An 18,162-nucleotide genomic window follows, 5' to 3' on the forward strand; every position below is an offset into this window, starting at 1 on the left:
TTCAAAACTATTTTCTCCTTAATTTGATTTGTTTAAAAACATATTCTAGTGGAAGCTTTTAAAACCGTGATATTTAAAGAAAATCATTCGTGTTTAGGAAAAATATTGTATTTAATAAAACCGAGTTTTCGTTGCAGTTCTAAAGTTCATGAAAACAGTTAAAATCCAAAACAAAGGCAAACAGTCCAAAAGTCCCAAATTACATAAAAAAAATACCCCCAAAAGTAGATAGGAAATAAAACCATAACTAAAATTAAAATAGTTCAATAATCATGTACATTACAGCAAAACAGGTTTTTACCGACGTTTTTCTGGGCCTATAGCGGCGCTTATAAGCACCGCTAAAACTATTTGGGCGCTTTTACAAACGCCACAAAAAACGCCAAACACCTCTAACATTTTGTGGCGTTTATGAAAAAAATACCGCTAAAGGTCATGATCTTTAGCGGCGCTTTTCCCAAAAATGCTGCTAAAGATCATGACCTTTAGCGGTGCTTTTCCAAAAATGCCGTTAAAGATCATGACCTTTAGCGGCGCTTTTACCACAAACGCCACTAAAGAACATGACCTTTAGCGACGCTTTTATCACAAACGCCGCTAAAATACATGACTTTTAGCGGCGCTTTTCTCACAAACGCCACTAAAAATCATGATTTTTTTAAAAAATTATTTTATTTTAATTAAATAATATTTATTTCTATATTAAATATTATATTATGTTTAATTTTTGAAATTTGAACTTTAAATAAGGATAAATAAAAAATATTAATTAAATTAAAATTTTCATTAAAATTTAAACTTCAAAACTAAATATAAAAATTAATGAATTTAAATTTAATACATAAACAATGATTCAATATGTAATTTAATATATAAAAAAACCACACACAGACACACAAAGTATTACAATTTCTAAAACAAAATTCATCCTAGTGAGAAAAGAATGCCAAATCATCATCACCTCTCATTAATCAAAGGAAAAAGATCAGAAAAGAAGAAGAAACAATATACAGTAGAGGGCTGGTTCAAGCTTAGATGAAGCCAAAGTATTGCAATGCCTGCATATATAACTTAGTGAAGTACTTTGATCTTGATCTTGGTTAAGACTTGTTCCAGCAATAAAGAAAATTGTTAAATAGAGTATCGGTCACCTGATTGAGCAAAACAAGGAAATTAGCTATATCATTTACTGTAATGAAAGTGAAATCAGTAAAAAGAAAACTCATAATAATAAAAAACTGATGCTAGGGTAATCGTAAATGCTAATGTCGCTGTAAATAAGTGACAGGCATAAGTCCAGTTTCATCTTGATGGACTTGTAAAGGCCTCGAAAAGAAAATAAGTAGCATATATGAAAAAGAAAAAAAGGGTCAAATAAAGGTTAAAGGAGAAGTCATGACGAACCTCATGTGTTTAATGTCTATCTCCTTTCTCAATTTCATGCGACTCATAACATGTTTCACTTTTTTTATTAAGCTCATAAATATCACAGGTTTTTAGTTATCATAATCTTAATTTCTATGTCCAATAGCATTGATAAAGATATTATTTTTCATTCAAACAAATTTGGTATTATCTTTAGTCACTTTGAAATGTCTAATCGTTGAAGATGAGCGCAAAATGCCATAGTTGCTGAAAAACAAGCTCATGCAAAAGTTTGAACTCTATACCTTTAGCATATAGGGGATCTTGAACCCAAAGTATTGAAAATGTCGATCAAAAGGAAGAGGAGATAAACTTGACGATGAAACTCTAATGGAAAGACGTTAAACTTTTGGAAGAAAAAAGCAAAAAATGTTTAAGGGACTCATGTCAAGAACTCATGTCAAAATCAAACTGGTAATGGATAAACTCGGGAGTCATCAAGATAAAAAACTAAACTGAAATATGAATTGGAAATTCAGATTCAAAAACTATGGTTTTGATTTTTTTGTGCCAAGATAGAAATATTTAAATTACTTCAGAAATCTGTATAATTTGTAACTGCAATGCGAAAGGAACAACTTATCACAATTGATATCGAATACCGCAAAAATAAATCGGAAGCACCACACTTATTATTCAAGGGCCAACCTCACTCAACTGTAAACAACCAACAACAAATTACCTGTTCACGCTTATTCAGTTCAGCCTCTTTTGCTTTAAGTTCCTTCTCTCTTACTTTTAGATCATATATATTTTAATCATATATAAGACAAAAACATCAAAAGAAGTCTATGATTTTAATCATTTTGTGACCAAAGAATGGATGTTGGATAGAAAATATATAAGAAAATGCATTGAGAATCGGACAAATGTACTTCAAAGTTAACATCTAAAATTAACATCGAAAAAAATTAACTTTTATGAATGATATAACAGCATAAAAAATATCTTCTATCATATAAAAAACCTCAGTTATTGATGGTTTTTTTTTACTTATTAGTTTTAATTAATCATGAGGTCTCAAAACAACCACAATTGTTACTGACGCTAAAAACAAGATAGTGGATGTACCTTGTGAAAAAAGGCAAATTATTTCTATTGTAATTTATATGAAAATTTAAACCATTTAAACACGAAATGCAAAGTACAAACACAGTTCCTGCTCAGAGGCCCCCCGGGTAAACAATCAACAGGTTTCTAATTTCAACTAAACATTTTCCCTTCCTCTTTTGGTTTAAAACTCAAAGTTTTTATGATTTTTTTATATTTTTCTTGTCAAATTTACTGTTAATATTATATTTGAAGTTTCTATCTGTCTCTTTCAATGATATTACCTTCAAAATTTAAACATACATTCTCTTTTTAAAATGTAATATAGGTTATCACTTCACTCAATATTTTTTCATCTATCAATTCAAGTTTTTATGACATAGGCAGAATCAAACTAGAAATCTTCTCATAAAATTAGCTACCATAATTGTTTCAAAGCTATAGCTTAGGGTAAGTCAGTTTCCATATGACTAAATAGTAAACAGTAACCAATCTGATTTAAAAAAGAAAAAAAAAATATATAAAGGAAAAATAATAGATAACCAGATGAGAAGATTTATATCTACACAAACCTTCTTAATAACAACAAAAACATAAATAAGCAATGAATCCTTCACCAGACACCAAATTCTCAGAGTATACTAATAATAACACACTTAAATACAAATAGAACTTTATGGAAAAGGTTAGAAAGAATAGCCATCAATCATTCAAAACTCAGTTATTATAAAAAAAAGGCATCTACGTAAGCCATCTAGGACGGCTATCAAACCACCGAAACATGAAGAGAAAATGTTCAAGATTAGGAAACAAAGAGCAATAGTATTAATTAGAGCACGAATGCTATATTTCTTACCTCCATTCAAGCTAGTTTGATCACCAATCAACTTTAAGAGGAACGGCAACAAGTCTTGTTAACTTTCTGGCCAGTCGTAGACTGTAATAGCTGCTACAGCCATACTGATTACTATGCAAAGTTTTGTATTAGGATCATCCAAAGTCGATAAAAGTAGTCCGCGGATAGCTGTCTGACAATATAATCATGATTGATTTAATATGGAGGTGGACAGGGTAGATTAAACACAAGATGTTTACAACTTGTTGATTACTAGCTACATTTAGAGGAGGAAAACCCATTCATATGTTTCATCTCAAAATTTAAAGTGAAAATTAAGATAGAGAAAGAAAGCCAAAAGATATGTGTATGTTTGTGTCTAGAGCAGCTCAATAGCAAGTAATAACAAGAGGAAAAAAAAATTTTAACACTTATTGGTAACCATGTATAGATAAGGAACCAATAAAAAGCATGGCTAAATGTTTCAGCCAAGCCATAACTGTTCAATAGAAGTAGAACTGTAGAAAAACAAAAACATACAAAGGTATATTTAGAACTATGCAAAGAAGCATTGAGGCTTTATATAGTAACCACCAGAAGTATACAACAAGAATGAATTAAAATCCAACAAAAGTAGCACAGAAAGAAGCTACCAAATGCCTTCAAGCCAAAGCTTCCTAATATTTATTAGATATGCATGTACTTCAGCAACTATTCAGCAAGGCACAGCTTTTATTGTAATGAATTTCAAGCAAACAGTTAGCTAATTTCATCATAATCGCCACCAAAATTAGGGGTTTACTTAAAAAAGGAAAAACTCAAAGCTTTGACTTCATATTCATATCTTCTAGAAAAATGTTTACTGTTGCATATGTAGTAAAATTCTCATGGCACTGTAGCAAAGACCAAATAATAAAAACCAGTAAGCAAGGAATAAAACCCCCACATTCCCATGGCCTCAGCCTATGGAAAAATTACAGAACCAAACAGAAAACAACGTAAAAGAATATAATCCCCAAATGGAACCCTCTCCAATAAAATTGGTGCAGGTAACACGTTTACAGGAAATAGATCAAGACAATCCTCAAAACAACCTTCAAAAAAATTCTAAAACTCATTACCTTAAATCACACACTTCAATTTATTCGACAAAAAATGGAAAAATTCAAAGCTAAATCTCTCAAAACTGGCAACGCTGATTAACTTACAACAATGATTATGACGTTATTTTTACTTTCTGGCAACTGATTATGGCACTATTCGTGTTCTAAATAATTCAATCAATAAACAAATAAAACTTAACCTAAGCTGAGCTAAGCAAATGTATAGAAGAGTGAAAAATCCAAAAACACAAAAACAGAAACGCAACCCATTAAACAAAAAGAAAATAATAATAATAATAATAATAATAATAATAATAAAGCTAAAGAATTGAAGATTAGGTATCCATTGAAAGGAAATGTTACAATGTGAGAGATGAAAATCAATTAAAATTGATAAAAACAAAAAAAAGAAAAAGAAGAAGAAATATTCGTTTTGGAATCTAAGGAAAGAAAAATGAAAATAAAAACAAACCGAAGATGATTATTATTATTTGTTAAAATTGTAGATTATAAGTAAGAAATTATAGGTGAAAAGCTTACCTTTCGGGGATTGAAGAATTGAGATCTCGAAATGCAATGTTTCTAAATCGGAGGCAAACTATTTCTTACGGTTAAATTAATAAACGAATAAAGAGAAGAAGTAGATAGATTCAACATAAGATAAGGGGAAAACCGAGAAATCATAAGGGAGGATAAGAATTGAGAAATGCACCATTAAAAAGCGTGAGAGTGATGAAATTTTGGGAAAGAATCAAAGCAATTGATAAGAGGAGGATAAACAATAAACCCTAAGTCGAAGAGATGAGAGCTTAGGCTTACCTCTTACCTATTAAAAACAAAAATGAGAGACTAATCAAGTTTTTCGGGTATAAAATAGAAGAATAGGTTGAGAAAGGCTGAGAAAGAAAAGGGAATTGGGAAAGAAAAGGGAATCGAGAGAGAGAAATAGAAGTACAGGCTGAGAATGGCTGAGAAAGAAAGTGGAATCGAGAAAGAAAAGGGAATTGGGGGAAGAGAAATAAAACGACGTCGTTTCAATCAAAATGAAAATTTAGCCACGTATTATATCAAAACGACGCCGTTTTATTTAAAATAAATTAATTTTTTGTGGCATTTTTATCATAAACGCCGCTATTGCTTACCTTTTGCGGCGTTTTTATCATAAACGCCGCTAATTCTTGACTTTTTTATAATTTTTATATTGTATTATTATATCTTTCATATCAATTTTAAATAAATATTTTTAAAAAATTTATGTAATATTTAAAAGAATTAGATAAAATTTAAAATTTTTTATATATTTTTATATATCAATTGGTTTAGATTAAATATTTTTAAATATAAAAGCATTAATTGATTGCATAAAATTTCATTATTTAACAAATCTCAAGTTAAATCCTAAATATATATAAAGTTTATCTATTATCTCTTAAATAAATTAAACTATAATCATAATTTTAATATATTAAATTTAATATTATCTCTTTTACGAATATATAAGAAATTATTTAATATATAAATTAAAAAATACTAATTAATCTAAACCCTAAACTCCTAACTCCTACCCCTAAACCCTAAATCATACAACATAAACCCTAAACCCATAACCCTTAACCCTTAACACCTAAACGTTAAATCCTAACCCTTAACCCATAAACCGTAATTCCAAACCCATAATCCATAATACATAAACCTTAAAATAGTAACTCCTAAACCTTAAACCCTAAACCATATACCCTAAGCCATAAATCCTAAACTATAATGATAATTAATTCAATATTTTAAAATTAATACTATCTCTTTTACGATTATATAAGAAATTATTTAATATATAAATTAAAAAATAATAAATCATATACCCAAAAAACTTTAAAATTATTTTAAATAATAGTATTTTAATTTTTTTTCATTTTTAACAAATATTTTTCTATGTTTTTACTTTCAAATTTTTTCTTTGTGTTATTATTTTTTCTGAAGAATTTAAATATTCAATTAAAAATAAATTGTATTTTAATTAATATAAATAAACCAGTTAAATAATAAATAGACAGATAAAATATTTTTTGCGGCGCTTTTCAAAAAGCGTAGCTAATGCTCGATCTATAACAGCGTTTTTCAAAAAATGCCGCTAATGCTTAATCTATAGCGACGACTAAAGCTCAACATAAAACGACGGATTTGTGCTTACTTTTTATGGCATTTTTTAAAAAGCGCCGCTAATGGTCGACCTATAGCAGCGTTTTTCAAAAAGCGACGCTAATGGTCGACCTATAGCGGCCTTTTTGAAAAAGCACCGTTAATGCTCGATCTATAGCGACGTTTTTCAAAAAGTGCCGCTAATGCTCGACCTATAGCGGCGTTTTTTATCCAAACGTCGCTAAAAACCTATTTTGCTATAATGTGTGGTCACCGTTGAGCCCTTCGCCGCACTGATCCGCCTAAGTCTGGGGATTACCTGTACAGATAAAATAGGAATGGGTGAGTTTACGTAAACTCAATGTGCAATCCCTACAGAAAACATACATACAGTCAAACAACAGATATCAATCAAATGCAGTCTGGGGCCTAAGCCTATTACAGATCCAAATACAGTTTAGGCCTTAGCCCATTCAGATATAGTTTGCATACAGTAACAGAAATCAGTGTCCTATCCACCAGCCTCTACACATCATCTCCGACCATCCCTACACACCATGTAGGGTTTAAAACACACATCCAACCTTACACACCAAGTCATACCGAATGCGATACTTATCAGTAATATTACAGCTGAGTTATCAGATAATATGTATTAAAACCTTTTAGTACACTTCCTCCAATAATCAATCATCCCACCCCAATGCAGATGCAACTAAACATGCTCAATACAGATATACAGAAATACATGCTTACATGCTAATATTCAGTTATCAGTCATACATACAAATCAGTAAACATGCACAAATTTAACATGCTTAATACATACATTGTATGTTCAGATCACACGATTTAGGGTCTAAGTAGTGCTTACCGACCTTACAACAGGTTCACAGTCGACTTGGGTGACCCATGCAAACCTAAGAAACATTTTAGCTAAATGGGCCCACACGCCCATGTGGCTTGCTCGTGTGGGCCCACACTCTTAGATTGGCTTTGGCTCGTGTGGAACACATGGCCTAGTCTAAATTCTGCACGTCTATATGGCTCACACACCCAATTCGGTTTAGCCCATGTGGCCCACATGGCCACACCTCGGCCATCACACTGCCATGTCTTACTCACGACCTAACCTTTGTTGATCACACGGTCGTGTTGTCACACATGGCCTACCACATGGGTGACTACACGCCCGTGTGGCATCGATAATTTCCTTTTTCGGCTTTTGCGAAAAGCTCAAATTCTGCATTTCGGGTACACACTTGGTTCATTTTCACCAATATTGCAATCCCGAGATTTTCAGAACCTCTAATCGACATTATCAAAGTCTGAATTTAGTAACACAACCAAAAAATAACCTAGGAATATTTCCTAACAAAACCTTAGAACATCAAATAGTGAACTCGATCATTTACCGACAATGAACTAAAATCCCAAACGTTCAAATCTCTATAGAAGCATTAATTTCTGCTTGATCTTCACTTAATCAAAAGAACCAAAAACAAACAGCCCTCTTTCAAAAAACCAACTACGGAACGATAAGATAGAGACAAAACGACACTTACCGAACTAGCGAATTCAATCGTTGAACAAGAAGGGGGCAAAACAAAAATCGAAAGAGTAGAGGAAGGAAACAATAAAGAAGAAAAGGGAGTTTTGAATAACGTCAGAATTTTGGGAAAGGAAATTTGAAATTTTTTTAAAAAAATAATAAAACAAAAACAAAACCTGATAACTTCTCAAATCCCTTAATTATCTCTACTAACCCACTACTTAGAATTCCTATTTGACCAAAACTCTCACAGTCAAACGAACAAAAATAAACTCCCATGCTTCCGTAGGGATTCGAACACAAGACCTTTAGCAAACTAACACTCAACTTAACCACTAGACCAGCAGACCCATTTTGATATGGTTTTACAAATAATTGAATATAAGCTCACTGAACCAGTATAAGGCTTAAGTCAGAAAAATACCAAAATTTGCCAAATGCAAGGCTTGAACTTAAAACCTCTCATACACACTCAGAACACTTAACCACTAAAGCAGATACACAGTTGTATCACATTTTAACAGAAATAAAAATAAGAATTTTGGGGCGTTACTCTAAGATTCGTTTTCTCAAAGATTGTAAAGATGTCAGACGGATCTGATCATGCTGATAATGATAAGGTTAACAGTAACGTACCGACTTCAGAACATAGGACGAGTAGTAATGTCCTGATTCCTCCAGCTCAGGAACATGAGCTTAAAAATATGTTCTTTGGGCACATGAACCAGTGGCTCAACAACCTCTACTCCCTATTGTACTAACTGTTGTACCTCCGGTTGCACCTCCACCTCCTCTAGTGATAGAACCTAATAGACATACTCCGATTGAGAAACTTAGAATGTGTGGTGCTGAAGAATTTCAGGGCAGATTAGAGGATGACCTAGTTAAAGCTGAGTACTGGCTTCAAAATATGTTATGGGTTTTCGAAGAAATGGCTTGCTCTCCTGATGACTTTCTTAGATGTGTTGTTTCGTTATTAAAAAAAGAAGCGTATAGTTGGTTGTCAATGATAGTAGCTATGGTACCGAGGGAGAAAATTTCCTGGGAATTCTTTTAGACCAAGTTTAAAAAGAAATATGTCGAAAAAACATATTTGGACAAGAAAAGGAGAGAATTTCTTGAATTACATCAGGGAAATAAATCGATAGCAGAGTACGAGAGAGAATTTGTATATCTCAGTAAATATGCTTGAGAAATTATGCCTACTGAAGAAGAAATGTGTATCCGGTTTGAAGATGGTCTGAATGATGAAGTTCGAATGATGATCGGAGGTAATGAAATTCGAGAATTTATTGTCTTGTCTGATCGTGCACAGAAAATGAAAGAAGTGTACAACCACAAGATACAACGGGATAGACGGATTCGAGAATTTCACAAGAAAGGTTCTACCAAGTCATTTTTGGCATCACCAGCGAAGAAGACTAAAGATTATTTTAGTTGAGCTACCTCAGTGTCTGAACATCCGAATAAAAACAAGACGATTCAACATAATTTCAGAATATCTACTAGACTAGTTGATAGTGTGGGTAGTGTACGAAGTGCTCTGAAGCCTAATTGTAGTTATTGCAGGAAATATCATCTTGGCGAGTGTAGAGGTAAAACGAAGCCTGTTATAGATGTGGATCAACTGATCATTTTATTCATAATTGTCTTAAATTGCCAATAGAGGATAAAGATCAAAAAGAAAAGCAAATGTCTACCTCTTAGAAAAGTAGACGTTCGGGCCAAAATGGTACTACTGGGACTATTCATTTGGGAATGAAATACATTGTCATTCGATCAGAGGCTAAAGAACTTGCTCGCACCTACACCATTTGAGCTTGAGAGGAAGTTACTACTCCAGATGTGATTGCTGGTATATTTTATCTCTTTGATGTTACTGTGTATGCATTGATTGACCCTGAGTCAACTCATTCTTATATTTATACTGCATTAGTAATGGAAAATAAGTTACCTGTTGAATCTATTGATTATGATATTCAAGTTACTAATCCACTAGGTTAGGGTGTGATAGTTAATTTAGTTTGTTGTGATTGTCCACTAAAAGTTGGGGGCTGTGAATTCCCTGTTGATTTGATGTTGTTACCCTTTCGGGAATTTGATATTATTCTGGGTTTGGATTGGTTATCTTTAATGATGCCGTGGTAAACTATAGATAGAAACGGATCGATTTAAAATGTCAAACATGAGAGATGATTTCAGTAGAGTTTGAGAATCAGAAAGATGTCGTTAGAATTATTTCGGCTTTTTCTACTCAGAGATTGATACGAAAAGGTAGCGAAGCATTTCTAACATATATCCTTGATACCCGAGATTCAGAATCGAAGCTAGATCAGTTACAAGTTAGTGAGTTCGTTGATGTATTTCCTGAAGAGTTGTCGAGTTTCCCTCCTGATTGTGAAGTTGAGTTTGTGATTGATTTGGTTCCTAGAACTGCTCCGATATCAATATCTTCATACCGTATGACACCAGCTGAACTAAAAGAATTGAAAGCAGAGTTGCAAGATTTATTAGACTAAGGGTTTATTAGACCGAGCATGTCTCCTTGGGGTGCACCTGTTTCATTTGTGAAAAAGAAATACAGTTCTTTGAGATTGTGTATAGACTACAGACAGTTGAACAGAGTCACAATAGAAAATAAATACCCTTTGCTGCGTATCGACCATTTGTTTGATTAATTGAAATGTGCTATAGTGTTTTCGAAGATAGATCTTAGATCCAAGTATTATCAATTGAAGGTTAAAGATTGTGATGTGTCAAAGACTGCTTTCAAAACTCACTACGGTCATTATGAGTTTCTGGTAATGCCATTGGGTTTAACTAATGCCCCTGCTGCTTTTATGGATTTAATAATTCAGGTTTTTCAACCTCATTTGGATAGATTCGTTGTTGTGTTTATTAACGATATATTAATCTATTCCAAGACAGAATCCGAGCATACTCAACATCTGAGAATTGTACTACAGACTTTAAGAGAAAAACAGTTGTATACAAAATTTAGTAAATGTGAATTCTGACTTCGTGAGGTTGGATTATTGGTTCATATAGTATCAGTTGATGGGATTTGAGTTGATCCACATAAAGTTCCTGTTGTGATGAATTGGAAAACTCCGAAAATTGTTTCAGAAGTGCGAAGTTTTCTGGGTTTAGCATGTTACTGTCGATGCTTTATTAAAAACTTTTCGATTATTGCTTTGTCAATGACCAGATTATTATAGAAAAATGTTGAGTTTTTTTGGTCTAATAAGTTCCAACAGAGTTTTAATCAATTGAAGAAAATGTTGACGAAAGCCCTAGTCTTGACTCAACCAGAATCTAGAGTAGTGTATGTTGTTTATAGTGATGCATCTCTTAATGGTTTGGGTTATATACTGATGCAGTCAGGAAAGGTAATAGCCTATGCTTCTCGAAAATTAAAGTCACATTAGAAGAATTATCCTACACATGTTTTCGAATTGACCGCGATTGTAGTCGCTTTGAAGATTTGGAGACATTATTTATACGACAAGAAATGTTACGTGTTTACAGATCACAAAAGTTTAAAATATTTGATGACTTAGAAAGAATTGGATTTGAGATAAAGACGGTGGTTAAAACTATTGAAAGATTATGATCTGGTTATTGATTATCATCCAGGAAAGGCTAATGTAGTTGCTGATGCACTTAGTCGAAAGTCATCATTGTTTGCACTTTGAGCGTTGAATGTTCATTTAGCTCTTAATGAAGATGGTTCTGTATTAGCGGAATTGAAAACGAAACCCCTGTTTCTACAACTAATTCAGAAATTACAAGATGAAGATCCGAAGTTGGAGTTGAAACGACAGATGGTTCAGAATAATTTGAGTTCAAAGTACAGTGTTGATGATAGTGGTATATTACGTTATCGCGATAGAATTTGCGTTCCGAGTAATTTAGATTGGAAAAATGGTATTCTTTCTGAAGCTCACAGTAGTACATACTCTATTTATCCGGGTAGCACGAAGATCTATTGGTGGCCAGGTATGAAATGGGAAATTTGTGAATTTGTAGTTAAATGTTTGATTTGTCAGCAAGTGAAAGTAGAACATCAGGTACCGTCGGGTTTACTACAACCAGTTATGATTCCTGAATGGAAGTGGAAGCGAGTCACGATGGATTTAGTATCTGGTTTACCTATAACTCCAAGAAAGAAAAATTCGATCTGGGTGATTGTTGACAGATTGACTAAATCGACACATTTTATTCTAGTTAGAACAGACTTTACACTTGAGAGATTAGCGGAACTATATGTATCTAAAATTGTGAGACTACACGAAATTATGACATCTATTATTTTAGATCGAGATTCGAGATTTGCATCGAGATTTTGGAGCAAACTTCATGAAGCTTTAGGCACTAAGCTTAATTTCAGCATGACGTTTCATCCTCAAACTGATAGGCAATCAGAACGAGTGATTCAAATTCTGGAAGATATGTTAAGATGTTGCATACTCGAATTTGAAGGTAACTGGGAAAAATATTTACCGTTGGCTGAATTTTCATATAATAACAGTTATCAATCCAATATAAAAATGGCACCGTTTGAAGCTCTTTAGGGAGAAAATGTAAAACACCATTGTATTGGTCTGAGCTGAGTGAATCCAAAATGGTAGGAGTTGTTTTAATCCGAGAAAATGAAGATAAAGTTTAGATTATTCGGGATAGTTTGAAAGCTGCATCTGATCGTTAGAAATCGTACGCAGATCTGAAAAGAAAAGATATAGAATTTGTTGTTGGTGATCTAGTATTCTTAAAAGTCTCTTCGTGGAAGAAAGTGTTACGGTTCGGTAGAAAAGGAAAATTGAGTCCAAAATTTATCGGACCGTATGAAACTGTTGAAAGAATCGGCCCTGTAGCTTATAGATTAGCCTTGCCCGCTGAACCTGAGAAAATTCATAATATGTTTCATGTTTCAATGCTGAGACAGTACAGATTTGATCATTCGCATGTGATTCCTTATAGTGATATTGAGCTTCAGCCAAACTTGACGTATTAGGAAGAACCGGTAAGAATTTTAGCTCGGGATATCAAAGAACTACGAAATAAATGAGCACCATTAGTAAAAGTCTTGTGGCATCGACATGGTTCATAAGAAGCTACCTAGGAAATTAAAGAATCAATGAGATTACAATATCCAAATCTATTTTTAGGTAACAATTTCGAGGACGAAATTTCTTAAGGGGGGAGAGTTGTAACAGCTCGATTTTTTAGTGGAACAGTGGTTTCCGGGCCACTAAATCTAGTGAATAAGTTCGTAATTATTGTTATTTAATATTTGCGAGTCAAATATGGTTTTAAAAAGGTTTTTGATTTAATAATTTATGTTTTAAAATGATTTATTAGGTTCAAGTGGTAAAACCCTAATGTCAAGTGGTTTTAAAAAGTAAGGCATCGGGACCTCGTTTCTATAAAATGAGCCATAAATATTTTTATAAATATTTACAGAATGTCATTAAAGTGATATTAAAGTTTCGTTGAAAAATTTTAACGTTTTGATAGTTAATTAATTAAAAAGGACTAAATTGAAAAAGGTGCAAAACTTGCTAATTATAATAGTTAAGTGGTTAAATGGATTGATTAATAAATGAGGGAGGACTTAAGAAACAATTATTCCTTAATTGTAATAATGGGACGGCAATTAAATAGAAAATAATAAAATAGTCTGAATTGGATGGCAATTTTGTAAATAAATGTAAGTTTAATTAAATTAAGTTAAATTAAAGAATGAAAAACAAAACTTCATCCTTATCTTCTTCAAATGGCCGAATGCCATAACTAGGGAGAGGAGAAAGCTTCGGTCGGCTTATTTATTTGCATGTAAGTACATTTTGATCTCGTTTTTTGTAATTTTTATGTTTTTGATATCGTTACAACTAAGTCCAGCTAACCTGTACCTTCGTTTCTGATTCTGTTAAAATTTTTGGAAGTTGCCGTTAATAAATATTAGATTTTTTTTATGAATAACATGAATTTGGAGCTTTGATTGTGTTGTGTGATGATTTTGTAAAATGATTTTTGTTAAATATTGATTTTAGGATTAAATTATGAAAATGTCAAAATATTAGGGTTTGATAGTGAATTTTAGGTTTATTAGGGGTAGTATGAAGGGCCTAGAATATTTAGACAGATTATTGATTTGAGAAAATTAGTTAATTTGATAGATTAACTAATTAAGGGATTAAATTGAAAAAATTGTAAAAGTTTAGGGTAATTGCATAAATTCAAAAAATAAAAGGGTATTAATTGTAAAATGGATTGTAAATGAAATATATGCTAATAAATGAGTAATTTTATATTTTAAATAAAGATCCCGTAGATACTCATAGAAAAGGAAAAATAGCAGAATAGTCCTTGAACTTCTACAATTACTACAATTCAGTCCAAGTAAATTTGTAACACCTTTAACCTATATTCGTCGCTGATCAATCACAACACAAAAGCATACATTTAACATACATTAAGCATTTCCATATAAACATCAATCATACATAACCACATCGTCCCTTAAGAATGCCTACGAGGCCTTAAACATGCTTTAAAGAAGGTTCGGGACTAAACCAATCACATATGCAAACTTTGGAAAACTTAGAAAATTTTCAAATATAAAAGAGCCACACGCCCCTGTGAACAAGCCGTGTGCCTCACACGGCCACCAAACACGCCCGTGTCACAGACCATATGAAAACAGGGCATACATACTGACTTGCACCACTCGGCGTAGGACACGCCCATGTGCCAGGCTGTGTGAAATCTAAGGAGAGTTACTGACTTGGCTACATGGTCAACCAAACGCCTGTGTATCTAACCCGTGTACACTTCGAAATGGCCACACACGCCCATGTGCCAAGGCTGTGTGTCTCACACGGCCACCAGACACGCCTGTGTGTCTAGGCCGTGCACAAGACCGTCTTAAACTTGAAGGACTACCCCAGGGGACACATGGCCATGTAACATGATCGTGTGTCGCACACAGCTAAGGCGCCCGTTTCTCTGCCCGTGTGGACAAAAATAGGCTATTTGCAAAACCAATTTGCCAACCTTTTCTCATAGACATCTAGCAACCAAAATGGTACCATTTCATAACATTTATAAGCAGCTAAAACATTCCAATTCATACACATAACATGCCAACTGGCTACAACCATTTCAATTACTCAATTCTATATTCAAAAGCATACCAAATCACTAAACCAAAATCATCACAACTTATATAAGTTCCAAATGCATTAACTCATTATCTTATCACCTATTTTATATCACAAAACACACCATATTCTCATCTCAAGATCAAACCACAATATGTCAACTTCCAAGCATTAATACATCAACTAATAACTAACCAAATGAACAACCATTTAGCTATATCAACAATTATGGCAAACATATCAAATCAAGCCAACATATAAGGCATTATAACATCACATATATCACTTAACAAACACATACTTAAGCCAACTTAAATGGCCAAATACACACCAACATTTACATCATTAACAAGCCAAATCACATGGCTAATATCATAGCTCAAAACATACCAAAATAACACTAGCCTATACATGTCATATACCATATATACAAAGCTTTAAAAGTACCAACAAAATGATCGATAGTGTGATGGCGTTTCCCGACGATCCCCAAGTCTGAGCTAGCTTCAATAATCTATAAAACATGGAAAGAACACACAAAGTAAGCTTTAAAAGCTTAGTAAGCCATATGCAAATAATTTCATCACATGAAAATTGGTATAGCAATTCAAATGTACTAAACATAACTAATCACACACAAGTTCACAAACCTTTCTCATTGAACACATATTCAATATCTTAATCAAATTCAACATTTACTTCATTTCTCAATACTCGTATGAATCTCGTATATACCTGAGTCACTTAGCTCATTCACATAATCTTTCTCAACTTGACTTTTCCCGTTGAACCGTTTGGAATCGTTAAGGATACTCGAAAATCACATAAGCTCGAACAATGCCATATCCCAGATATGGTCTTACATGTTATTACATATCAACGCTACTGTCCCAAACAGGGTCTTACACGAAATCGATTAACAATGCCAATGTCCCAGACATGGTCTTACACGTAATCTCAATACAATGTCAATGTCCCAGACATGGTCTTACATGTAATCACATTTCAGTAACCTAATATCATGACATTCGTATCCTATACTATTCCTAAGGTTTGTACAGGACTTTCGGATGACGAACTCTGTCGATTCTTGCTCGTAATTGTACTTTCAACATTCATAACAATTCAATGAGAAATACACACATATAATTCAATTTAAAGACATTTATTTGCTTATGAACTTACCTCGTAGTCGGAATAAATAAACAGGGTCAACTATTCGATAACTTTTGATTTCCCCCGATCTAAATCTGATTTCTTTCATTCTTGATCTAAACACATTCAAAATTAACTCTTTTATTCATCAACACATTCAATTTAGTCCACAAACACATATTTGGGCATTTTTGCACTTTAGCCCTAAACTTTCACATTTCTTACAATTTAGTTCTTATTTCACAAATACACAAAATTACACAATTTCTTTCAAATACATGCTATCAAAATTTCTATAGGCTCTATAACAACCCATATTTATCAATATTTCGCACATTTAACCATACATTTTCATCATTTCACAAATTAGTACATTTTATGCAATTTCACTAAAAATCACTTTACAAAACATGATAATCTATTAGCAAATACTCATTTTTCATCATCAAACATTCAATAACACATGAATTCATCCATGGAAACTTTTAAAATCATCAACACTTTCAAAAATTGTGGCATGGGCTAGCTAGTACTCAAAGCAATGATCACAAAAACATAGAAATCATTAAAAATGGATCAAAATCGTACCTTAATCAAACTTAACAATGGCCGAACCCTAAAAAAATGAAGATGGATTCTTCATTCTTCAATAGATGATAAATGGCCACCAATATGTTTTGTTTTAATTAATATTCACTTATTAATCAATTTACCATTTTAACCTTTAATAAAAACATTATAGTTCACATGATTCAAGGGCATCTCTGTCAAATTACACTATCAATGGTTTAATATCAACATAAGGACCTTTAATTTAATAAGCCATAGCAATTAGACACCTTTATCATATAGAATGCAACTTTTGCATTTTATGCGATTTACTCCTTCCATCAAATTAAGCAATCAAACACTAAAATTTTTTCACGAAAATTTCACACATATATAATCACATGCTATAAAAACCAAAAATAATATTAAAATAATTTTACGATCTCAGATTTATGGTTCCGAAACCACTGTTCCTATTTAGCTAAAACCAGGCTGTTACAAAGTTCGTACGATTAAAATTTAACATTTGTATAAATTGATGATTGGTATGATGCATATATTATATTGTTGGAAATGAATTATTGTTTGAATTATAATATTGAATTGGATATTCGGTTTGAATTAAACGCGGGATTTGAGTACAATCGTGGGTGTATGACGGGGGTTTGGAGTGAAGATAGTATTGGAGGGAGATATTGGTATTTTACTCAAGTGAACCGGGGTTAATCATTTTTTGCGAACCCTCATGTTTTACTTTCTGTTTGGCGTGATTGGGTGAATCAGCTCTTACGAGCTTCTGTTCAGCTTTTACGAGCTTCTGTTCAGCTTTTATGAGCTTCTGTTGGCTTATTTGAAAGGACCAGCTCTTATGAGCTTCTGTTGATGATGTACTCTTATCCGTAAGTCATTCTTCAATGGAAAAATCTCAGTAAAGTGATTTATTTAATGAATTTGAAAGACATGTTATTTATTTTTGTATTGATTTGAATACAGATATATTTATCGATTGAAGTTGTGAATGACAATGAGTTGACATAGATGATTTTTTATTATTATTTGATTTATTATAGTTAGTCCGGCAAGAGTTTTGTTGATCTTGTCGAACTTACTAAACTTCATTAAGCTTACTTGTGTTGTTTAATGTCATTGTAGATTTTCGGAAGGTTAAACAATCGGATCAGCACTCAAGTCACG

General features: G+C 32.7%; 1 long non-coding RNA gene across 1 annotated transcript; it reads right to left on the reverse strand.

The window, feature by feature from the left end:
• Positions 1-849: 849 nt before the first annotated feature.
• LOC107920776 (uncharacterized) lies at positions 850-5,449 on the reverse strand. Its single transcript, XR_001690775.2, has 3 exons — positions 4,954-5,449; positions 3,332-3,503; positions 850-1,151 (listed from the first exon to the last, which is right to left on the reverse strand). It is a non-coding gene; the product is annotated as an uncharacterized lncRNA (long non-coding RNA).
• Positions 5,450-18,162: the final 12,713 nt, after the last annotated feature.

This window comes from Gossypium hirsutum, chromosome A08 (assembly GCF_007990345.1).
Source record: "Gossypium hirsutum isolate 1008001.06 chromosome A08, Gossypium_hirsutum_v2.1, whole genome shotgun sequence".
NCBI classification, from domain to species: domain Eukaryota; kingdom Viridiplantae; phylum Streptophyta; class Magnoliopsida; order Malvales; family Malvaceae; genus Gossypium; species Gossypium hirsutum.